Here is a 20,262-nt window from a genome sequence, read left to right as displayed (position 1 = left end):
CATAATCACATATTTTGCCAAGTTATGTACTCAAACATCACCAAATTCAATTACCATAGCTCATACACACATCACAATCACAGCAATGCATACACTCAATTATCACATAATCACATATTTTGCCAAGTTATGTACGCAAACATCACCAAATTCAATTACAATAGCTCATACACACATCACAATCACAACAATGCATACACTTAATTATCACATAACTCTAATGTGACTCAATGCAAGACATGTGACTCTATGCATGTGGTACCTCAATGTGAACCCAACGTTTTACCGCTTTCCGATTCAATATCTATAATCCAAAAGCCACACTTCCGATCCGGACAAGATCAAAGCCACTACTACGCCTATTTCCAATTAAGGATCAATGTATGCTACATCTACTACGCCTATTTCCAATTAAGGATCAACGTATGCTACGTCTATTTCCATTCAAGGATCAACGTCTACCACGCCTATTTCCAATTAAAGATCAACGTGTGCTATATCTACCACGCCTATTTCCAATTAAGGATCAACGTGTGCTACATCTACTACGCCTATTTCCAATTAAGGATCAACGTATGCTACCATGTGAGCCCACAGTTTCACCGCTTCCACCGTGAAGCCGACCATGCCATGAATGAATGTACAAATACCAACAACATATGCAATTAAGATCATCTCTACCATCTTAATATTCCACATATCACCACAATTCAACTCTATGAATTATCCATCAATGGTACATATACACATTCATAACAAATACATCATTCACATAATATGCAATTAAGATCATCTCTACCATCTTAACATTCATAACAAATACACCATTCACATAATATGCAATTAAGATCATCTCTACCATCTTAACATTCATAACAAATACACCATTCACATAATATGCAATTAAGATCATCTCTACCATCTTAACATTCATAACAAATACACCATTCACATAATATGCAATTAAGATCATCTCTACCATCTTAACATTCATAACAAATACACCATTCACATAATATCTATTAGAGTCACCTTTCTAATGCTTTAAACCCCAACCCAAAATGTTTCACGAGTTGAAAGTTATGAATAAAACTGTGCACGAAGGCGTTACTAAAAAGTTGTTGTTTTTCTAAATTTTCCAACATAATTTTCATCTTCTTCAATCCCAAAAACATCCACGAAATAATCTCCAAAATTAATTTATTCCTGAAACAAAGTTATAGCCTTCTGTTTCAGATATCCAACGCTTTAAAAGGCACTCGATTTGGACTTACAGATCAAAAGTTATGACCAAAACGATTCCGACCGAAAAACATAAAAAAAAAGCTCGCGATTGCGACGGACAGAATGCAAAATTTTTTACGGTTTTCATCGTTGGAGGACTTTCGAACCTCCGATTTCGATTCCGTAAAAAGCCAAACGTTCAGAAAATTATAACTCATACAATACTCTAAGTATATAATGTTAATTTGCAGTTTTAACACAATCAAATCACCACAAATCAAGAATACTCATCAAAACCTAACAATTTCCACAACCATACAAAATTAGGGATTTTAACCTAAACATGTTTCTACCAATTGATCCAATCATACTAACCCATAATAATAAGGATTCTCCCCTTACCTCTTCAATTTTCTAGAAACCCTAGCTCTTCTCTTTACTTTTCCTCTCCTCTTTCTCTATTGCCTTCAAATGATCAAATGAATCCTAATTCCCACTCTCCTTCCCTCTTATATACTAGTATTCTATTTGGGCTTAAAGCATGATACCTCTAATTTAATTAATAGACCCAATAAGACCTAATATTTAAATATCTCTATTTAATTCAAATAAATTAAACCAACTCAATATGCACACCAAGTTAATTAATTCCATTATTCATTATATCTCATATCAACTAAATAATTAATTAACACACCAAATTAATTAATATAATCAATTATTATACTACCTAACAACCAATTAATTAATTAACACTCCAAATAAATAAAATAAAATATAGTAATAATAATATAAGAAATAATTACTAAAAATTGGGTTGTTACAGGTAGCGCTGGTGAAAGGCTCTGAATCAAATGTTAGCAATGTCTCTCTCGCTGTGAGAGATGTGATCTTCACTATAAATTGAGAAGTGTGTCCTCTTGACATTTATGTTGTCATGTAAAAGTACGAGTGATTGCTAACGGATTAACACATGAGCATTGATGTAAAGCGTGTTGTGCGATTATGGTGATGGTTGAAGAGCTTCCGACAAACATGGAAGTTGCACCATAAAGCTTCAACCTGGTTTCGACATGGGAAAATTCTTGAAATGGTTTAACTTCAAGTGAAGTATACTCTTCTTTAGGTGGAGTATGATAGTTTTTTAACTATGATTTTTGGTGAAGACAATGTGTAAGTGAAGTATACGCTTCTTTAGGTGAAGTATGATAGTTTTTTTAAAACTATGATTGTTGGTGAAGACAATGTGAAGATTCTTGGAGTGATGTAGCTTCAAGTGATTATACTTTTTATGATGGAGTGTGATTATCAGTGAAGACAATGAAAGCTTATGTATTATTTTCAATCAAGGTGGAAATTATTGGGATTGGTTGAAAATATACATGTTGAAGAAGTCCCACATCGCTTAGTTTTGTGAATGAAGAGAGAGTTCAAGGATATATATAGGATACAGGCTCTTTGAAGTCCTATATTGCTTAGTTTTGTGAAGGAATGGGGAGTTCAAGGCTATATATAGGATTCAAGTTTTTCAGTTCAAAATGCATCGGCCAATAGCACTTTAAGTTTGTAACTTTTTATATTTTCACTTAATGTTGTGAGGGGTAGCTAAATATTTGCTTTGGAGAGTGTGAATGTATTGGGGACTTTAGGTGGTTGAGGATGGTCTATGTGATGTAATAATTTTCATATAATATTATTCTTTGATTGTCATTTGACAACGGTCGTGGCTTTTTCTCTGATTTTGAAGTTTCCACGTTAATCTCTTGTATTATTATTGTGTTCCTTTTCTCCTCTCTTCTTTGTTTTTTCTAACAGTAATACACCATATGATATACCTCTATTTATTTTGCATCTTACATGTTGTCTTTCACTGTTTGTGTCACTATTGCTGCAACCGACAAGCTTAAAATGTCAAAATTTTGGCTGGTACTATCTGACTTATTGTAAGTGTCCAAAGATTGGTAAAGGTAACAAACTGACTTTTACATGTTCGGATGGGGATAACACTGAAGCTTGAATATATAGGTTTGTTTTTTTCTTGCATCGTTGCTTATTAAGTATATATTGATGATTTCACTTATTAATATCTTTCCATTGATTGCTTTTTGTTCACATTCTTACTACGTTTGACAGTTTTATTTGCATATGAACATTAGTATTGTTGTCACTATGTATATGCATTATATTATTTAACTAAAATTCACATGCCATCTGTAAATATTATGATTAGTTTCTGCATGTAAACTATATAACAAATAATCATAACAACTTTTGACTACTAATTCAATTTACCATTCAATTGCAGGTAATCCTAAGCACTCTTTTTTTCCCAATAGATTCAAACTAAAGATAATAGTTGCTCATGGAGAAATTATATGTACATTTGTCTCTTAGGACCGCAAAAGTACAAAATTGCTTGAAGTCTCAACTGCACAATTGCGGAATATAGTGATTGAGGTAAATTCTTATTCGATATCGATATCATGTCTTTAGTGCATACTAAACTAATAGAATATCCATTGATTCTTAATACCTTACTTTAAAAAATAATGACTTTTAAATTTAAATGGTAGCCTAAGTGAAGAACATGATTTGTTGTGCCCATCAAACAAGACATGCATACTATCAACAAACTACTTGTTACTTGGAAAGAGTCCAAGGTTGGAATGTTATATTTTCATATTTTTATTATAAATATGTTGAGAGAGTGTAATTCATGTTATAGTTGTTTCTTGTAATACAAGTTATGTAGCTTGTTTTGAAAGATAATCAAGATAGTTAGTATACACTAGCTAGACTTGTATATATACACGATATGGTGTAGAAACTCATAACTCTCCCTTCTAAATAAAGTCATAACAACATTTCATATAATCAACTTGTTTCATTTTGTTTTCTTCACTCTCAAGAAACTAATTTTGTTCCATCAAATTGGTATCAAGGAGCCTAATTTGATTCAGCTATTTGCAATGGCAAATGAGAGCACAACATCAAATCAATTTCCAGTAAATCTACCAATTTTTAAAGGTGGAACTATGAGAGGTGGAATGCACAGATGAAGATAATATTTAGATCTTAAGATGTGGTTGAAACAGTGTGTGATGGAGTACCAGCATTGGAGATAAATGCAAACGATGTTCAAAAGGTTGTACTCAAGGAACAAAGGAATATATATATGGTAAGGCTCTCTTCTTGATTCAATGGTGCGTGAATCCTATTTTTTTAGAAGATTGGTGAAGAAGAAACAGCCAAGGTAGTGTGGGATAAGTTGAAGAATTTGTATGGTGGAGATGAAAAGTTGAAGAAAGTAAAGTTCAAGACCTTGAGAAAGTAGTTTGAGATGACTCAAATGAAAGAAGAAGAGTTAATTCAAGAATTTTTCTCATGAGTGGTGCTACTAATAAACCAAATGAAAGTGTGTGGTGAATCAATCAATGATTTGCAAAATATCGAGAAAGTGTTGAGATCTTTAACTATAAGCTTTGATTATATTATAGTGTTGAAAGAAGAGTCCAAGAACTTATCCGTGATGAAGTGAGATCAACTGGATGTAACTGATATCTCCTAATTTCATAGATGAATTTACAAGACATGTATGGATTTATCTGATTGAAAGAAAGAGTGATGTATTCACACAATTCAAGATATTTAAATTGCATGTTAAAAAACAAAGTCAGTGCAATATTAAGAAATTGAGAACTGATGGTGGGGGTGAATACACCTTATGGAATTTGAAGTTTTTTTGTAATAATGAAGGCCCAAAGCATGAAATCATTGTACCTTACACACCACAACACATTGGAATAGCAGAAAGGAATAATATAAGTATATTTAACATAGACAACATTATGTTGAGAGCTAAGGGTAGGCCAAAAAGATTTTATGGTGAAATAGTTTCAACAACTGTGTACATTCTTAATAGTTATCCAACAAAGAAGATGTTGCACATAACACGTTATAAGACTTGGACAGGATTGAAGCCAAACGTTGTTCCCTTCAAGATGTTTGGATCAATGTGTTTCAGGCAAGCACTTAAACAATTGAGAATAAATCTAGACGGCAGAAGTCAAGTTATGGTCTTTATAGGTTATCATTCAACTGGTGCTTACAAATTGTATTCACTAAATAAGGATGAACGTTTGCTCAGTAGAGATGTTCAAGTAGAAGAGAGTAAGATCTAGAATTGGACTCATAGGTCAACTCAACATGAGCAAGATACAATCAGAATTGTGCTTGAAAATGATCAACCAAATAAAGAGATAAATGCTCAAGATGGAGGTTCATATGAACAAAATATTAGAAGGTATACTAGAACAAGAACTAAATCAATAAAACTAACTGGTCATGAAAGATTTATATACCAATCAATTAAGACAAAATAAGATATGATAAAAGAGGTGATGATGGCTGAGTTAGAGCCAATTAATTTGAATCAAGCCATGAATGATTCAAGTTGGTTGCCAACTATTTAAGAAGAGCTTAGAGCAATTGAAAGAAACAAGACCTGATAGATCATGGACAAATCAAGCAAGAAGCCAATTGATATGAAATGGGTCTATAAGTTGAAACTTAGACCAAATGGTGAAATTAGTAAGTAAAATGACAGACTAGTGGCAAAAGGCTTATTGCAAATATTTGGTTTTGACTTCAATGAGGTCTATGCACCTGTTGCATGATTGGAGACAATCATAATTGTTGTGGCTACTACACCATACAAAGGATGGAAGATGCATCAATTAGATGGAAAGTCAACATTTCCAAATGGACTATTGGATGAAGAGGTATATGTTATTCGACCACCAAGTTTGAAATCAAAGGGTAGGAACTAAAAGTGCACTAGTTGATGAAGTCTCTGTATGGCTTGAAACAAGCTCAAAGGGCTTAAAATAAAAGAATAAATGGTTTTCTATTCAAGATAGGATTCACAAAACGAACTTCATAGCATGGTGTGTATGCCAATGATTCAAGTAGGCTCATTCAAATCATTCTATGTATGTATGTGGATGATTTTCTAATCACAAGATCACATGAAGACGAGATTATGAAGTTCAAGGTTAAATTGATGTTGGAATTTAAAATGTATGATCTAGGGAATTTGACATATTTACTAGGGATGAAGTTCAAATAAACAAGAAAATAAGTGTTCATGCACCAAAAGAAGTATGCTTAAGACATCTTAAAGAGGTTCGAAATGAGTAATTGTAACGCAGTAGTCACACCATTGGAGACAAGATCCAAATTGAGAAAGGATATAAATGATAAGCTTGCAAATGCAACATTTTACAAGAAAATCATTGGATCCTCAAGGTATTTATGCAATACCATGCTAAATATTTATCAAAGTATTTAGTTAATAAGTAGATTCATGGAGAGAACTAAAGAATGTCACCTAATTGCAACTAAGAGGGTACTAAGATACATTAAGGGCACTATTGACCATGGGGTGTTGATGCCAAGGCAGGAGAACACCAACACAAATGCAGTGGTACATGGCTACAATGATTCAGATTTTAGTGGAGATCAAGATGAAAAGGAGAGTATTACAGGCTATTTATTCATGATTGGAGGTGCTCTAATATCTTGGAGTTCAAGAAAGCAAATAATAATATCATTATCTTCTTGTGAAACTGAATATGTAGCAGCTTCTTATGCAACATACCAAGTTGTGTGGGTAGAAATATTGATAAAAGTGCTCAAGATCATGGAACTTAAGAAGATGAGTTTTTTTGTAGATAAAAATTCAGCCATATACTCAGCTAATAACCCTGTGTCATGGCAGTAGTAAGCATATAGAGAAGAGGTATCATTTTCTTAAAGACCAAGTGAAAAAAGGGAATCTTGAGCTTGAGTATCACAAGTCAAAAGTGTAATTAGATGATATACTCACAAAACCATTGAAGAATACATGGTTTGATGATCTAAAGAAACTCATTAGAATGAAAAGTTTAGAAAACATGAATTAGGTGGTGTGTTTAGAGTATGTAATTCATGTTATAGTTGTTTCTTGTAATACAATTTATGTAGTTTATTTTGAAAGTTAGTTAAAGTGGTTAATATACACTGGCTAGACGTGTATATATACATGATATGATGTAGAAACTTGCAACTCTCTCCTATCAATAAAGTCACAACAAAATTTCATAGAACTAACTTGTTTCATCCTCTTTTCTTCACTCTCAAGAAACAAATTTTGTCCATCAAAATAACCACGTTCCAGTGGCTAATTTTGTTATCTTTTAATCCATAACAACTCGTTGTAATGAAATATGTTTTGTGGTAATATCAAGTTATAATCTAATCATTTCATGGTATTTTTTTATATAAATTGGAAGTATTGTTTATGACTTTAGGATAGATGAGCCTTAACAAATACAAACATGAAATATTTGTTGATAATACTTGGGCCTACATGACAATGGTTGTCAGATGGACTTTTCCATTATTAATGTCAATTATAAAATAATATTTGCATGGTTAATTATTTTTAAACATATTTATTTGTATACTATTTCATATTTTAATAAATTTCAAGTATTTTTTGATTCGTTTCCTACATCATTTTTATTTATTTACACAATTGATATTAAATGACAATAAGTTGTAGAATATAATACTAATGGAGATTGAATTTCTTTTACAATTCAATATAAGGATTTTAAAGGAATTCAAACCAATACCATTTTCAAATGATTATGTTCTTGTACATAGCTAGTGGTTGGTTGAAATGAGTTTGAAAAATATAATAAACTCAAAGTTGGTGACATTATTATTTTCACTGTTGAAAATCTATTCGAGTTTTTAAATTCAAGAATCATATGAAGGATCTAAGACATCAACCATGTTGATGCCTTTTAATTTTTAGTATTACTAAGTTTGGATTTTGTTATCTCGTAAAATTTTATTTACCTATTATTAATTAAATGTTGCAAATTTGGGTTGACAACATACTAACTATGTTTCAACAATGTATAATTATATCACATTAATATTTATTGCATGCATTATATATTCATTATGTATATGTGTAACACCTCAAAATTTGCCCTCCTCTCTTGGGACTAGCTTAGCATATTGCATTTCATTTTGTAGGCCATTAGGCATTGCATCTTTGCATATCATATGGAAACAATAAGCAAGTCATCCTCCTAAGTCTTTATCAGAAGAAAGAGAGGTTAAAAGATTCAAGCCTGAGGGTCTCATGAATTGATCACTAATCATCTGAGGGTTTGTGATTCAATAAGGGTTTATTGGTTCCTCAAGGAGGTAGATCCTTATCTTGGTTGAAGTGGTACACCGTCATCATGGATACATCATCATCACCAAGAGGTTCATTGTGCCTGATCATGTTCCTTGAGATTAGGGTTTTGACCTCTAGTCAACCCTAATCAGTTGAATTATACCAATCAGGGTTTGCCAAGGAGAGGAGGTCTTCATTGAGATGGGGATTGTCATATGCTTTTATTGAGCTTGTGAAGTCTAGGGTTTCATCTTGGAGCCATTTCATCTGGAGATTGAGGCTCAAATTCATCTATGCATGATCCAGTCATCTGTCAACTGAAAAAGTCAACCACAAGTCAACTGTTGGATTTGGAGGTGGGAGATGGTTAGAAATACTTCATTCATGTTCAAACAAGTCTCATTTGACCTTTCAAACATCAACATTAAAGAAAATAAAGTCAGGACAAAACTTTCCAAAAATAGAAAGTGACTTGTAATTCAAAATTGCCAAAAATGGAAAGGTTTTCTTCTCAAGATTACATCATCAAAAATGCTTCAAATGAAATTTTGTTGAACATGAAAGTTGAAGATCTTTCTCTCACCTTTCCAAAAAGTCCAAGAACATGAATTTCTCATGTATGGTTGAGAAGTTATGGATCAATCATTGCCAAGAGAATTTGAACTTCACAAGTGCATAACTTTTGAACCAAAAGGCCAATTGAAGTGGTTCTTTTTGCAACATTCCTCTCTTGTCATGAGATATCAAAAACATGCATCACATATCATGCATTTCCCTTACAAAAAATTTGGCATTTTCATTTGAATTTTGGAGGGAAAATCCAAATTCAAAAATGGTGCATTGCTTTCACTTCCAATCATGTGCATTTGGCTCAAAACAGGTTTTGCAAGTGAATTAACACATAAATCGTGCACTGTTCCATCCATTCCATGCATAGAGGTGAATTGGACAATTTGGCATAACACTTGGTTTTTACTTAATTCACTTGCATTTGCTTAATTGTGATTAGCAACATCATTAGCACACCATATATAAACATAATCATAACTGTTTTCATGATTAACATTTCATTTGGCTCAGATCTAGATCTAATTCTCAAAACTCTTCAAACTTTTTCTCTCACTTTTCTCCAATTTTCCTCAAAGGCATTGCATTGTTCTTGATCAAATCATCATCCACAAGCATTGAAGAGCATTTTGGAAGCAAGATTCATCAAGTTTTCATGCGAATTTGGAACTGTTGAAGCATAAGCTCATCCATGGCAGTTTGATTTTCTGGACAAATCAAGCACGATTAACACTCAAGCATTCATCCAAATCATCATTCAAGAGCTGAAGAACCTCTGTTTCTACATTACAAGGCCTGAAAGCATCAAATCCAGTTCTGCACTTCAATTAAGGTTGGAATTAGATTCTCATGATTCTTGAAATTGATGTATGCATGTTATAGATCTTTCATTGGTGATTATGCTGCGCTTTGTTTCATTAAATTCCATGGAGAAATGACTTAGTTATGTTAGATATAAGATTGATGCATGAAACTTCCATGGCTCGGAACTTTGAACATAGGTAGAATTAGAGCAAGTCAAGCCTTGATCCATGTTGTACGTGGAAGGATCTATCCAATGGTATAAGTTTTGTCAATTTTTGTGAACTTTTGTTCTTGACCTCAAGAACACGTATGAAGGCGCATGAAGATCTTAGGGTTTCTGTCTCCAGGCGTGGTTTGATCCGTTTTAGCGCTTGCTGCATGAGCTTTGGTGTTTCTGGCCTGGCATTGGTTGCATTAAATCTGGCGTGTCATTATGAGTGGATGAGAGCGCTCCACATAGACTTAAGTGAAACGATGCGTTTCACTTAAGGGCGCCACTTTCGAATTCGTGCGCAGTTCGATTCCAGCTGATGGACTTTTCCATGATGCCTTTGCATTTTATTCCATTTCTTATCCATGTTCATGCTATGCCTTTCCACATGTTTTTTTTTAATTTTTCATTCATTTCAAAAATTCATAACTCCATGAATAATTGTCCAAATGGCTTGGGATTTTTTCCATGATGATCCTCATGATGTCTACTTTTTTATGAGACTTTTTCTAGAAATTGTGCATGCATGAATTTTGTTTTGGCTTAGGGATTGTGTATGTATATGTTTTCTTGACCTACCTTGCCATTTTTCTTGTGAAATGATGAGATTTTATCCAATGCTCTTGAAATTTTGCATGCTTAAAATAGACATCCTAATTGACATTTTGGCATAGAGTTTGAATTTTTTCTCATTTCTGGTTGTTGAGTTATGATATGGTTAATGTAGGTGTGACAATGTGTGTCACACCATTGCTTTCTTGACTTGTGGATTTTCTTTACCATGCCAATTAACTTCCAAATAATTTGATTTTTTGCATGGTGTTACTTCTGGATGTTAGGATTGATCATGATTTTTTATAGAATTTTTAGATTCATTTCTGATTTGTTTGGGATTTTCCTTTCTGGTTGACCATGTTTGGACTTTTGGATAGTCATGAACTTCAATGATTTGTGAAATGCTTGATGTTTATCTTATGAGATTGAAATTTTGCACATTGATTCTAGACACTTTGAAGTTTATTGTGGCTTTGGTTTGAGACATTTATCATTTGTCAATTCTGTTTTAGGCTTGTGTTAAGTTGATGTATGAAATTGTGCCCTAATTGAGCTTGTTTGTGCTTACCTTGCCTTATGGAATTTGTTTGATGTGCTTAAACTTGTCCAAATGCTTTTATTTTTGGTGTGTTGATCATGTGATGTGTTCTGTTTAGCCATGATTTTTCTTGAGATTTATTGAATCATTTTGGAATTAATGTGGATTGGTTCATTCTGGTTGCTTCAATGAGCTTTCAACTTGCATGCTTTACCATATTTGACTTGTGAAATGAAATTGGTTGATGCTATTGACATGAGACCACTTGGATGATGTTCTTAATTGATTGAGCTTGGTTCTTGTCAATTTTCATGTTCTGTTTTGAATTATTTCTCCCTCTTTAACCCTAGGCCTTGTCCTAGTGGTTTGCTTCTCATGTTTGAGCTTGGTTTGCAGGTTAAGAAGCATATGGCCATGAGGGAATTGATTCACATTGCTTGAGTTGACTATTTGGTTTATCTTGACTAATCTTGACTTGTTTTGTAGGTGGCTTTTAGCTCATTTGAGTTGAGCTTGTGCCTTGCACTTGTTGCTTGTTTGACTGTTGTTGACTATGTCTGTTGACTGTTGACTTCTAATTGTCTATTTGACTTTTGTTGATTGTATACTGATTGTGTTGGATTGTTTTCAGGTACCTTAGTTGCTATAGTTCTTTGAACTTTGCTTGGTTGCTTAACCATCTAGGTATAACTTCTCTGACTTCATGTAGTCTGGAAGACCTGTCCTGTTACTTGGGCAGGCACCTGTCTGAAGCCCTCCTTAAGAGGCAATGCTTGTGTTTGTTTATGTCTGTGCCAAGCAGGAAAAGACCTTTGATAAGGCAATTGGCAGATAAAAGAGATGTGCAATCCATCTCCTGCTATTCAGTTGAGTCATCCCTTTGCTCACACACCTTGTGTTGATGCATTGTGGATATTAACCCAAGATCTATGTTGAGTCAGTCATATGTGGATAGAAGAGTTCCTGCTTTCTGAACTCCCACACCTTCTATTTGAGTCAAGCTCTCCCAGGCCAGGGATAAGAGCTGTGAGGCACACCCCTCACTTCCCATTTCATCTGCTTCACCCTAACTCTCAATGTTAGGGTTAAGAGCTAACATCACCCGATTACAGTTGGCTTGTGTTTCACAACCTAACCCTTGTGTGAGCCCACTTTGTTTGTATATAGTGTGTGCTAATTGTGTGTATGTTTGCTTTGTTTGTCCTGATTAGGATAGCTTGCTGCCTGTGCAAGTTAGATAGAAAACTCAACCTAGGACCATTGTGGAGTGCATGATAACTATTAGGCTCGAGTCAGTCTCCCTTCTAGTTAGTCATTTCCCAGTCTCTGGTTAGGAGAAAGTTTCTCCCCTGTTAAGGGGAACTACGTTGCCCTGATCCTCATACCAGATGAGGTACATAGGCAGGAGGTCGTATGAGATCTCTCCGGGCACCCCTTTTCCTTTTTGTGTGTGTTTGCTTGACAGTTACTAGGCTCGAGTGCCTAACTCCTTAGTAACTTGTTTGTTTGTTAACCCTCTTGTGTGTTAGGATATGGATGTAAGACCAGCGATTGGCAGTCCGTATCCTATTGGTGTTTGCTGGTGTGGAGTCTGACGTAAGTCCAGCGATTGGCAGTTGGTTTCCAGTGTGTGTTTGTTGGTTCGGAGTCTGATGTAAGTCCAGCGATTGGCATTCGGTTTCCATGTTTGCCGTTTTGTGTGGAGTCCGACGTAAGTCCAGCGATTGGCAGTCGGTTTCCTGTGTGTGTTTTGTTTGGCGTGCGTGAGCCGAACTACGGTAGCTCTGATTCTCATTCCAGATGAGATACGTAGGCATAGGATGCGATATCCTAGCGAGCCCTTTTCCCTCTTTTTCCACCTGTGTTGTTTCTAGTGTGTGTGTGTGTGTGATGTTTGTGAGCAGCTTTAGCAACCTTTCTTCTATTCTTTTGAGCGTGGATCCCGTCGAGTACGATGGATGCGTAGGGGTGCTAATACCTTCCCTTCGCATAACCGACTCCCGATCCCATCTCTCTTTGGTCGCGAGACCATGTCTTTTCCAGGTTTACTTCGAGCGTTTCCTTTCCCTCTTCGGGATAAATAACGCACGGTGGCGGCTCTGTTTGTTTTGTTTTAGCCCGCCGGTTGTTTTTTCGCGGATGCGACAGCTGGCGACTCTGCTGGGGACTTAGAAGTTGACCTTCTGCTGGTCCATCTTCCCTAAGCGAGTCTCTCCTAGCGCTCTAGGATAGTTTAGGTTGCTTGTGCTGCTGTTTATTGCATTTATGATTATTATGTTGATATATATTTGCATAAATGTTTGCATGCATCATACTATCATTTTGTTGTCCTCTCTATAGGTGGTTCCTCTATTTTGGGGGGGGTGTTCTGAGTGGGGCTAAAACCCAGGCCCGAGTATACACCTAGGATTAGTGTGGTCTCACGTTTCCTCACTTGCTTTATCAGCATGATGTTGCGACGTGACATACCACAAGTCGGACGAGGTTCATCTGAGAGAGCTCTTCCATTGTGGAGTACTCCACTTTGGTCTAGTTACCTCTTTTGAGCTATTGACTTCGGTGACCGATCATTCCCGGATCTTTGGTTTAGATGATCTTAAGAGAGCTACAACGGCACACCCGAAAGGGCAAACCCGTTGAGTATCTTTGCCCGATTATCGAGACCATTATCCGCCTTAGGATGACCTGATTAGAATTCACCTGTGAGGGGAGGGTTGATTCTTATAGATGCATGTTCTGATGGTGACTTTGATGGTGACTAATGGTTCCGTTGATCAGAGTCCTATTTATAAGTTGGATTTATGGACATTTATTTCCGAGACGCCGGAGTTCTGTCCGCGGTATTTATCAGTGGGGATCCATTTATTTCAGGATTCCCTGGGCTGGTGCAGATGATTTTATGGTTATCAGATCAGTGAATCTCTGGTGATGATGGTGATGTATCTTTCAGTTCCGTTTATTTCGGAACCCTTGAGTTGGATTTATGGTTAATCAGTACCTCAGATGGTTGGGATCAGTTCAGAGATCAGGCTTCAGTGCAACAGATGTTCAGATGACTTGGAGGATGACACAATGCATTGCATTCATTCATCAGCATCATTCACATTTTGCATTTATCTGCATCTAACACATGTTTAGCCATATGCAGGGACATTTTTGATTGAGATCCTGGTTGAGAGACTCCTTTGTTCCAGACATGAGGACCGGTTTGAAAGATGATGTTGTCTATAGTTTCTTCGACCCAGAGATCAATGTGTTGAGAGATATGATAGCATTGATTACACCTGACCATGTGGGGGTGTTCCAGGAGACATACGGTGGTATTCTGAAGTTGGTTTTCTGGCTCACAGACAGTGATAGGAGCGCCATTCATACTCTTCTCCAGTTCTATGACCCGGGTTTGAGGTGTTTCGTGTTCCCGGATTATTTGTTAGGACCCTTGATGGAAGATTATGCCAGCATCCTGGGTATTCAGATCTGAGATCAGATTCCTTTCTTTGTCACTAAGGGGGAGCCTGATATTGTTGAGATTTCTCGTGCTCTTTATTTGAGCCCGAAGGTGACCAAAGGGGGTTTGAAGGAGAAGGGAAAGTTGCCTGGTTTTCATTTGAGTTTCTTGGAGGCTAAAGCCAAGGAACATGCTGCTGTGGGTAATTGGAAGACTGTCTGTGCCTTGACTGCTGTGAGCATTTATGGGACCATTTTGTTTCCTAATCAGAAGAACTTCGTGGACATTAATGCTATCAGGCTGTTTATACAGAGGAATCCTATTCCTACTCTGGTTGGAGATGTCTATTACTCGGTCCACAATCGGAACGAGAAGCGGCGTGGGGGACTGATCAGATGTTGTGCTCAGTTGTTGCATAAGTGGTTCATGGGGTACTTGCCTTCCCGAGGTGCCTTTGCTTCTCTTGATCCTACGGTCAAGTGATCAGTCAGATTGATGGGTTTGCGGGCCAAAGACATAGCTTGGACTCACAACGGTATGGTCGGGCGAGATTTCATATACAGTTGTGGGAGCCTTCCCAATGTGCCTCTCATAGGAGTTCAGGGTTGCATTAATCACAACCCGACGCTTCTTAGGAGACAGATGGGGTTTGCTATGGGGGTTCCTCCTCTTGAGCGTGAGATTCAGGAGTCTTTCTACTTCCTGGCTGAGGGTAATCTGTCACAGTTGATGCAAGTGTCTGGGGCATGGCGCAACATTCAGAGGAAGGGCAAGGTTAACAGCAGGTCTTTTCCTCCATTTGATGATTGGTTTAGGAAGAGGATTGAGCTCACACATCTACCATTTCCGGGAGGTGATACTTGGTGTCCTATGATTGAGGGTCCACGTTCTTCTGTCAGTATGGAAGAGTTCCTCGAGATGAAGAAGGCCAGAGATCAGTTGCAAGCAGAGAAGACTGAATTAGAGATGAGTGTTGCTCGAATTCAGATGGCTAATCAGGAGATCAGAGTAAGGATGGAAGATCAGGATAAGCGATATGCCCTGGAAGCGAAGCGCTTTGAGATAGACACTGCCTATTACCGCAAGGTCAGCCAAGCGTTGGAGTCGTCTACAAAGGAGCACGACATCACCAAGGAGAGATTGTCTAGAGCTTCAAAGGTCATTGAAGATGAGAAGAGGAGGCAAATCCTTGTGAGGGATCAGAGGGAAGATAGAGTCAGAATCCTCGTCGCCGAGTGGGAAGCAAAGTTGAAGACCAAGGAAGCGGAGAACGTGAAGATCGTTGCTGAGAGAGATCATTACATTGCTGAGAGAAATCATTACTTCAGACAGATGAAGATTCACCAGAAGGAGGTGGGGAGATTGCAGCAAGAGAACACCAAGCTCAGGTTTGCCGCAGAGTTTGCAAAGATGGTTGATAATGTAGGGCCTTCTGTGGGACCTTCGTCAGACTAGACCTTTCTTATTTGTGTGGATTACCGTCAGGCCTGTTGACGGAATTCACTTGCTTGTATTTCCTTTCGGATTTTGGAGAATTGTATTTGATTTGTATCAGACTTGATGTATGACTATGGCACTTATTGTGCACTTTTGATATGCAGTGATTGTTTTCATTCAGTGATCGATCTTCAAGCTTTATTTGCTTTCCTGTATGCTCTCACATCGCACACACATGGTTGGGTGGTATTTTGCTAAATCATATATCTCTGATCTGTGTGATGAGCTCATTCGATGAATGTCAGAATATTGCCTCCGGACTATTATCTGTCTCGATGAAGCCAGGATCGAAAGATAGAGTGATCCTCATATAGATAGACATTGCATTCATGCATGATCCATAATAACTTGTCTGCTGTTTTGCAGGTGTCAGTTTCTAACATGTTTGATTGACACAGGAATGATGAATCTTCCCAACGCCGACCTTCTCGAATTGAAAGAGATGATGAAGGAGTTATTCAGTGTTGTGCAGGGGCTCGCCTTGGGGCAGAAAGCAATTGCTGAGAGGGTGGAGAAGATTGAGAAATGGCTGATAACGGAGAAAGTTCAGGGAAGGGCTCTGTCATTCGTAGTAAAGAAGCCCCCTGGCAGTGGTCAACTCAAGAAGGAGGATGAATCAGATGGTGTGCAGGCCAAAAGAGAACGCGGTAAGGATCGTTACCACCCATATGTTGCTGCATTGGCCATTCCTGCTGATAATTCATCTGTACCACAGCAACGGCAGTCACCTCAACAGAGAACACGGAAAGCTGGGTGCCAAGTGAGAAGAAGGATGACAGATCGTCATTTTGATAAGCCGCCCGTGACTTATGCCTCTCTGTTTAAAAGGTTGATGGATCTTGGGTTGGTGCAGCCAAGGACATTGGTTCCAGGGAAACCGGATCAGAGGGTTGCAAGTTACGATGAGAATGTCAGGTGCGAGTTCCATGCCGGTGCACCCGGACATCACATTGAGGATTGCAAAGCTTTTAAGCATGTGGTCCAGGACTTGGTGGATTCTAAGGCAATCAACTTTGCACCGTCTCCAAATGTGAATGCTAATCCCACGCCGATGCATGGCCCTATGGGGGTGAATGTGATGTCAGAGGATAAGAGAAAAATAGAGGTGACGGATGTGAACCAGTTAAGGACTCCAATGTCTGTGGTCAAGAAACATCTGATGAAGAATGGAGTTTTCCCTGGTTGTGACAATCATTGTGCTGCCTGCACCGTCACTACAAATGGGTGTGTAATGCTAAAGGAGACGATTCAGAGAATGATGGATGAAGGACGTCTCCAATTTGAGAAATTTGATTGGGGGAAGGAGGACATCTTTGTCGGACACTTGTCATCGTTCAAGCAGGAAGAAATGGACAGTGAAATATTTGAAACACCATGTCAGGCAGCTGAGACCGTCAAGGTAAAGAATGTCATCTGTGCTGAGAAAGAGAAAAAGCTGTCCATTTCTTCTTACAAGTAGGCTATGGAAGTGGTGAAGAATGGGGAAGCCCTAGGCTGGGGAAAAATCATAGACATTGTGGTGAAAGCAGATATGTTTGGGGTTGGCTATCAGTCAGACCAAGACTTGTTTGGGCAAAACAGAGGATGTCGTCCACCGTTCACATTCGTCAGTGCTGGAATGTTGGATCCAGGTCACGCCTGTACAGTAGGTGGAGAGATTGACAGTGACTGTGAACTGGACTCGTGGATAAAAGCGTGCGTACCAGGGAACTGGAAGGCCTAAAAGATCATCACTGTCACTCATCCGGAAGAGTAATATTTCTGTTTTTCAATTTTTGTTAGCATGGAAGCCATACGTTTTGCCCAAAACGTAATGGTTCATTGTAAGGGCCATCTCATGTGTTTCATTGTGCAACATTTTGCATCATTAATAAATGGATGTTTTTTACATTAAAAGCGGTGTTCCCTGTTTTTCATTTATTTTCGCAGTTTTAAAAACAAATAAAAATGGCAATGTTTGTTTTCATTTTTCCTTTTTTTGATTTGTCTCGTTCCGACTTCGAAAAATAATTCTCCGGATCTCATTGATAACAATTTGGTTACATCTCATATGACTTCGACAATCCGATCTATCATGCCGAAGAAGAAGGCGAAGAAGATTGTGATCTGCTGGAATTAGCCAGGTTGCTGAAATAAGAGGAGAAGGTGATTCAGCTGCACGAAGAGCAAGTTGAGCTTGTTAACCTGTATACTGTCGAGGTCAGAAAGGAAATGAAAATTGGGGCCGCTTCAGAGGCGAGTCGAGAGAAGAATGGTAGCCCTGTTGAAAGAGCATGTGGATACCTTCGCCTGGTCGTGTCAGGATATGCCAGGGTGGAATACCAACGTCGTTGTGCACAAGCTACCATGGGGAGAAGATTGTCCTCTAGAGAAGCAGAACGCCTGTGCCACTTATCAGAGAGCCATGGTGACTTTGTTTCATGATATGATTCATCATGAAATCGAATGCTATGTTGATGACATGATAGCAAAGTCCCAAACAGAGAGGGGCATCTGGTGGATCTGGCTAAGTTGGTCGATCGGGTGAGACAATCCAAACTGAGGTTGAATTCAAATAAGTGCACTATCAGAGTGCGGTCCGGTTAGGTGTTGGGGCTTATTGTAAGGAAGAGAGGAATCGAGGTTGATCCTGCTAAAGAAAAAGCAATACAAAGAAATGCCTGAACCGAAAACAGAAAAAGAGGTTTGTGGTTTCTTAGACAGATTGAACTGCATTTCATGGTCCACATCTCATCTAACAGCCACGTGTGGACCCATATTCAAGCTGAGAAAAGAAAAGATTAAACGGTCAGGTGAAATAATGATTGCCAAGGGGCATTGAAAGATAAAAGAATAAGTTGCAGGAACCTCTGATTCTGATGCCTCCTGTGGAGGGACGGCCGCTAATTCAGTACTTGACAGCCCTCGAGGGGTCTATAAGGTGTGTACTGGGGCAGCATGACGAGTCTGGTCGAAAAGAGCATGCAATTTACCTTAGCAAAAGGTTTACCGACTGTGAAACAAAATATTCACTGTTCGAGAAACTTGCTGTACTTTGGCATAGGCTGCTCGCCGACTGAGACAGTATATGCTGGTTCATACCACTTTATGGATTTCCAAGATGGATCCGATCGAGTAGATTTTTGAAAAGTCAGCATTGACCGGACGGGTTGCGAGAGGGTAGATGATTTTAACTGATTTCGATATTCAGTATACCTCTCAGAAGGCAATCAAGGGGAGTGTATTGTCTGATCGCCTTAACCAGTAACGCGTTGAGAATTATCAACCAAGGACGTTTGAGTTCCCTGATGAGGACATCTCGAGGTGCTCAAATCGAAAGATTGTGAGGAACCGATCCCGGAGGAGGGGCCTGACCCCGAATCCGAACGGATTCTGATGACTGATGGGGTTAATGTGAAGGAGTTAGTGCTGCTTTGGTTACGCAAAAGGGATCCCACGTTCTTTTTGTTGCTCGGATGACATTTGGATGCACCAGCAAGGGTGGCTGAGTACGAAGCTGGTATCCTGGGTATTGTACCTCGGTGCATCTACTGGGGCAAAGCCTTTCTCACTCGTGTATGGGACGAAAGTCGTGCTACCGGTTGAGGTTCAAATTCCCTCTTTGAGAGTCCTGATGGAAGTAAAGTTGCAAGAGGCTGAATGGGTAAGAACTCGGTATGAAGAGTTGAGCCTGATTGAGGAAAAGAAGCTGGCGGCCATCTGTCATGGGCAGTTGTACCAACAGCGGATGAAACGTGCTTTTGACCAAAAGGTGCGACCTCGTGTGTATCACGTAGGTGATATGGTGCTGAAAAGGATCCTTCCTCCTCATAACGATCGTAGGGGCAAATGGACACCCAATTATGAAGGTCCATTCGTGATTAAGAAGGTTTTCTCTGGCGGAGCCTTGTTGTTAACGATCATGGATGGCGAGGATTTTCCGTCCCCTGTGAATGCGGACGCAGTTAAAAAATACTTCGTGTAAAGAGACCCGCTGGACGAAAAGAACAAAATAGTCCAGGCAAAAATGGGCATCCCGGTGAATCGAAAAAAAATGAAAAGGTTCGGGAAAAAATTAGGGATAAAAAAAAAGAAAAATTGTACACCCGGCAAGTCGAAAACCTGAAAAGGCGACTTGGGCAAAAAAGGGTATCCCGGTGGACTGAAAACCCGAAAGGGCGGTCCAGGCAAAAGAGGGATTG

This window comes from Lathyrus oleraceus, chromosome 4 (assembly GCF_024323335.1).
Source record: "Lathyrus oleraceus cultivar Zhongwan6 chromosome 4, CAAS_Psat_ZW6_1.0, whole genome shotgun sequence".
Lineage (NCBI taxonomy): Eukaryota > Viridiplantae > Streptophyta > Magnoliopsida > Fabales > Fabaceae > Lathyrus > Lathyrus oleraceus.
The sequence above is the reverse complement of the archived record's forward strand: the minus strand, read 5'-3'. Positions refer to the sequence as shown.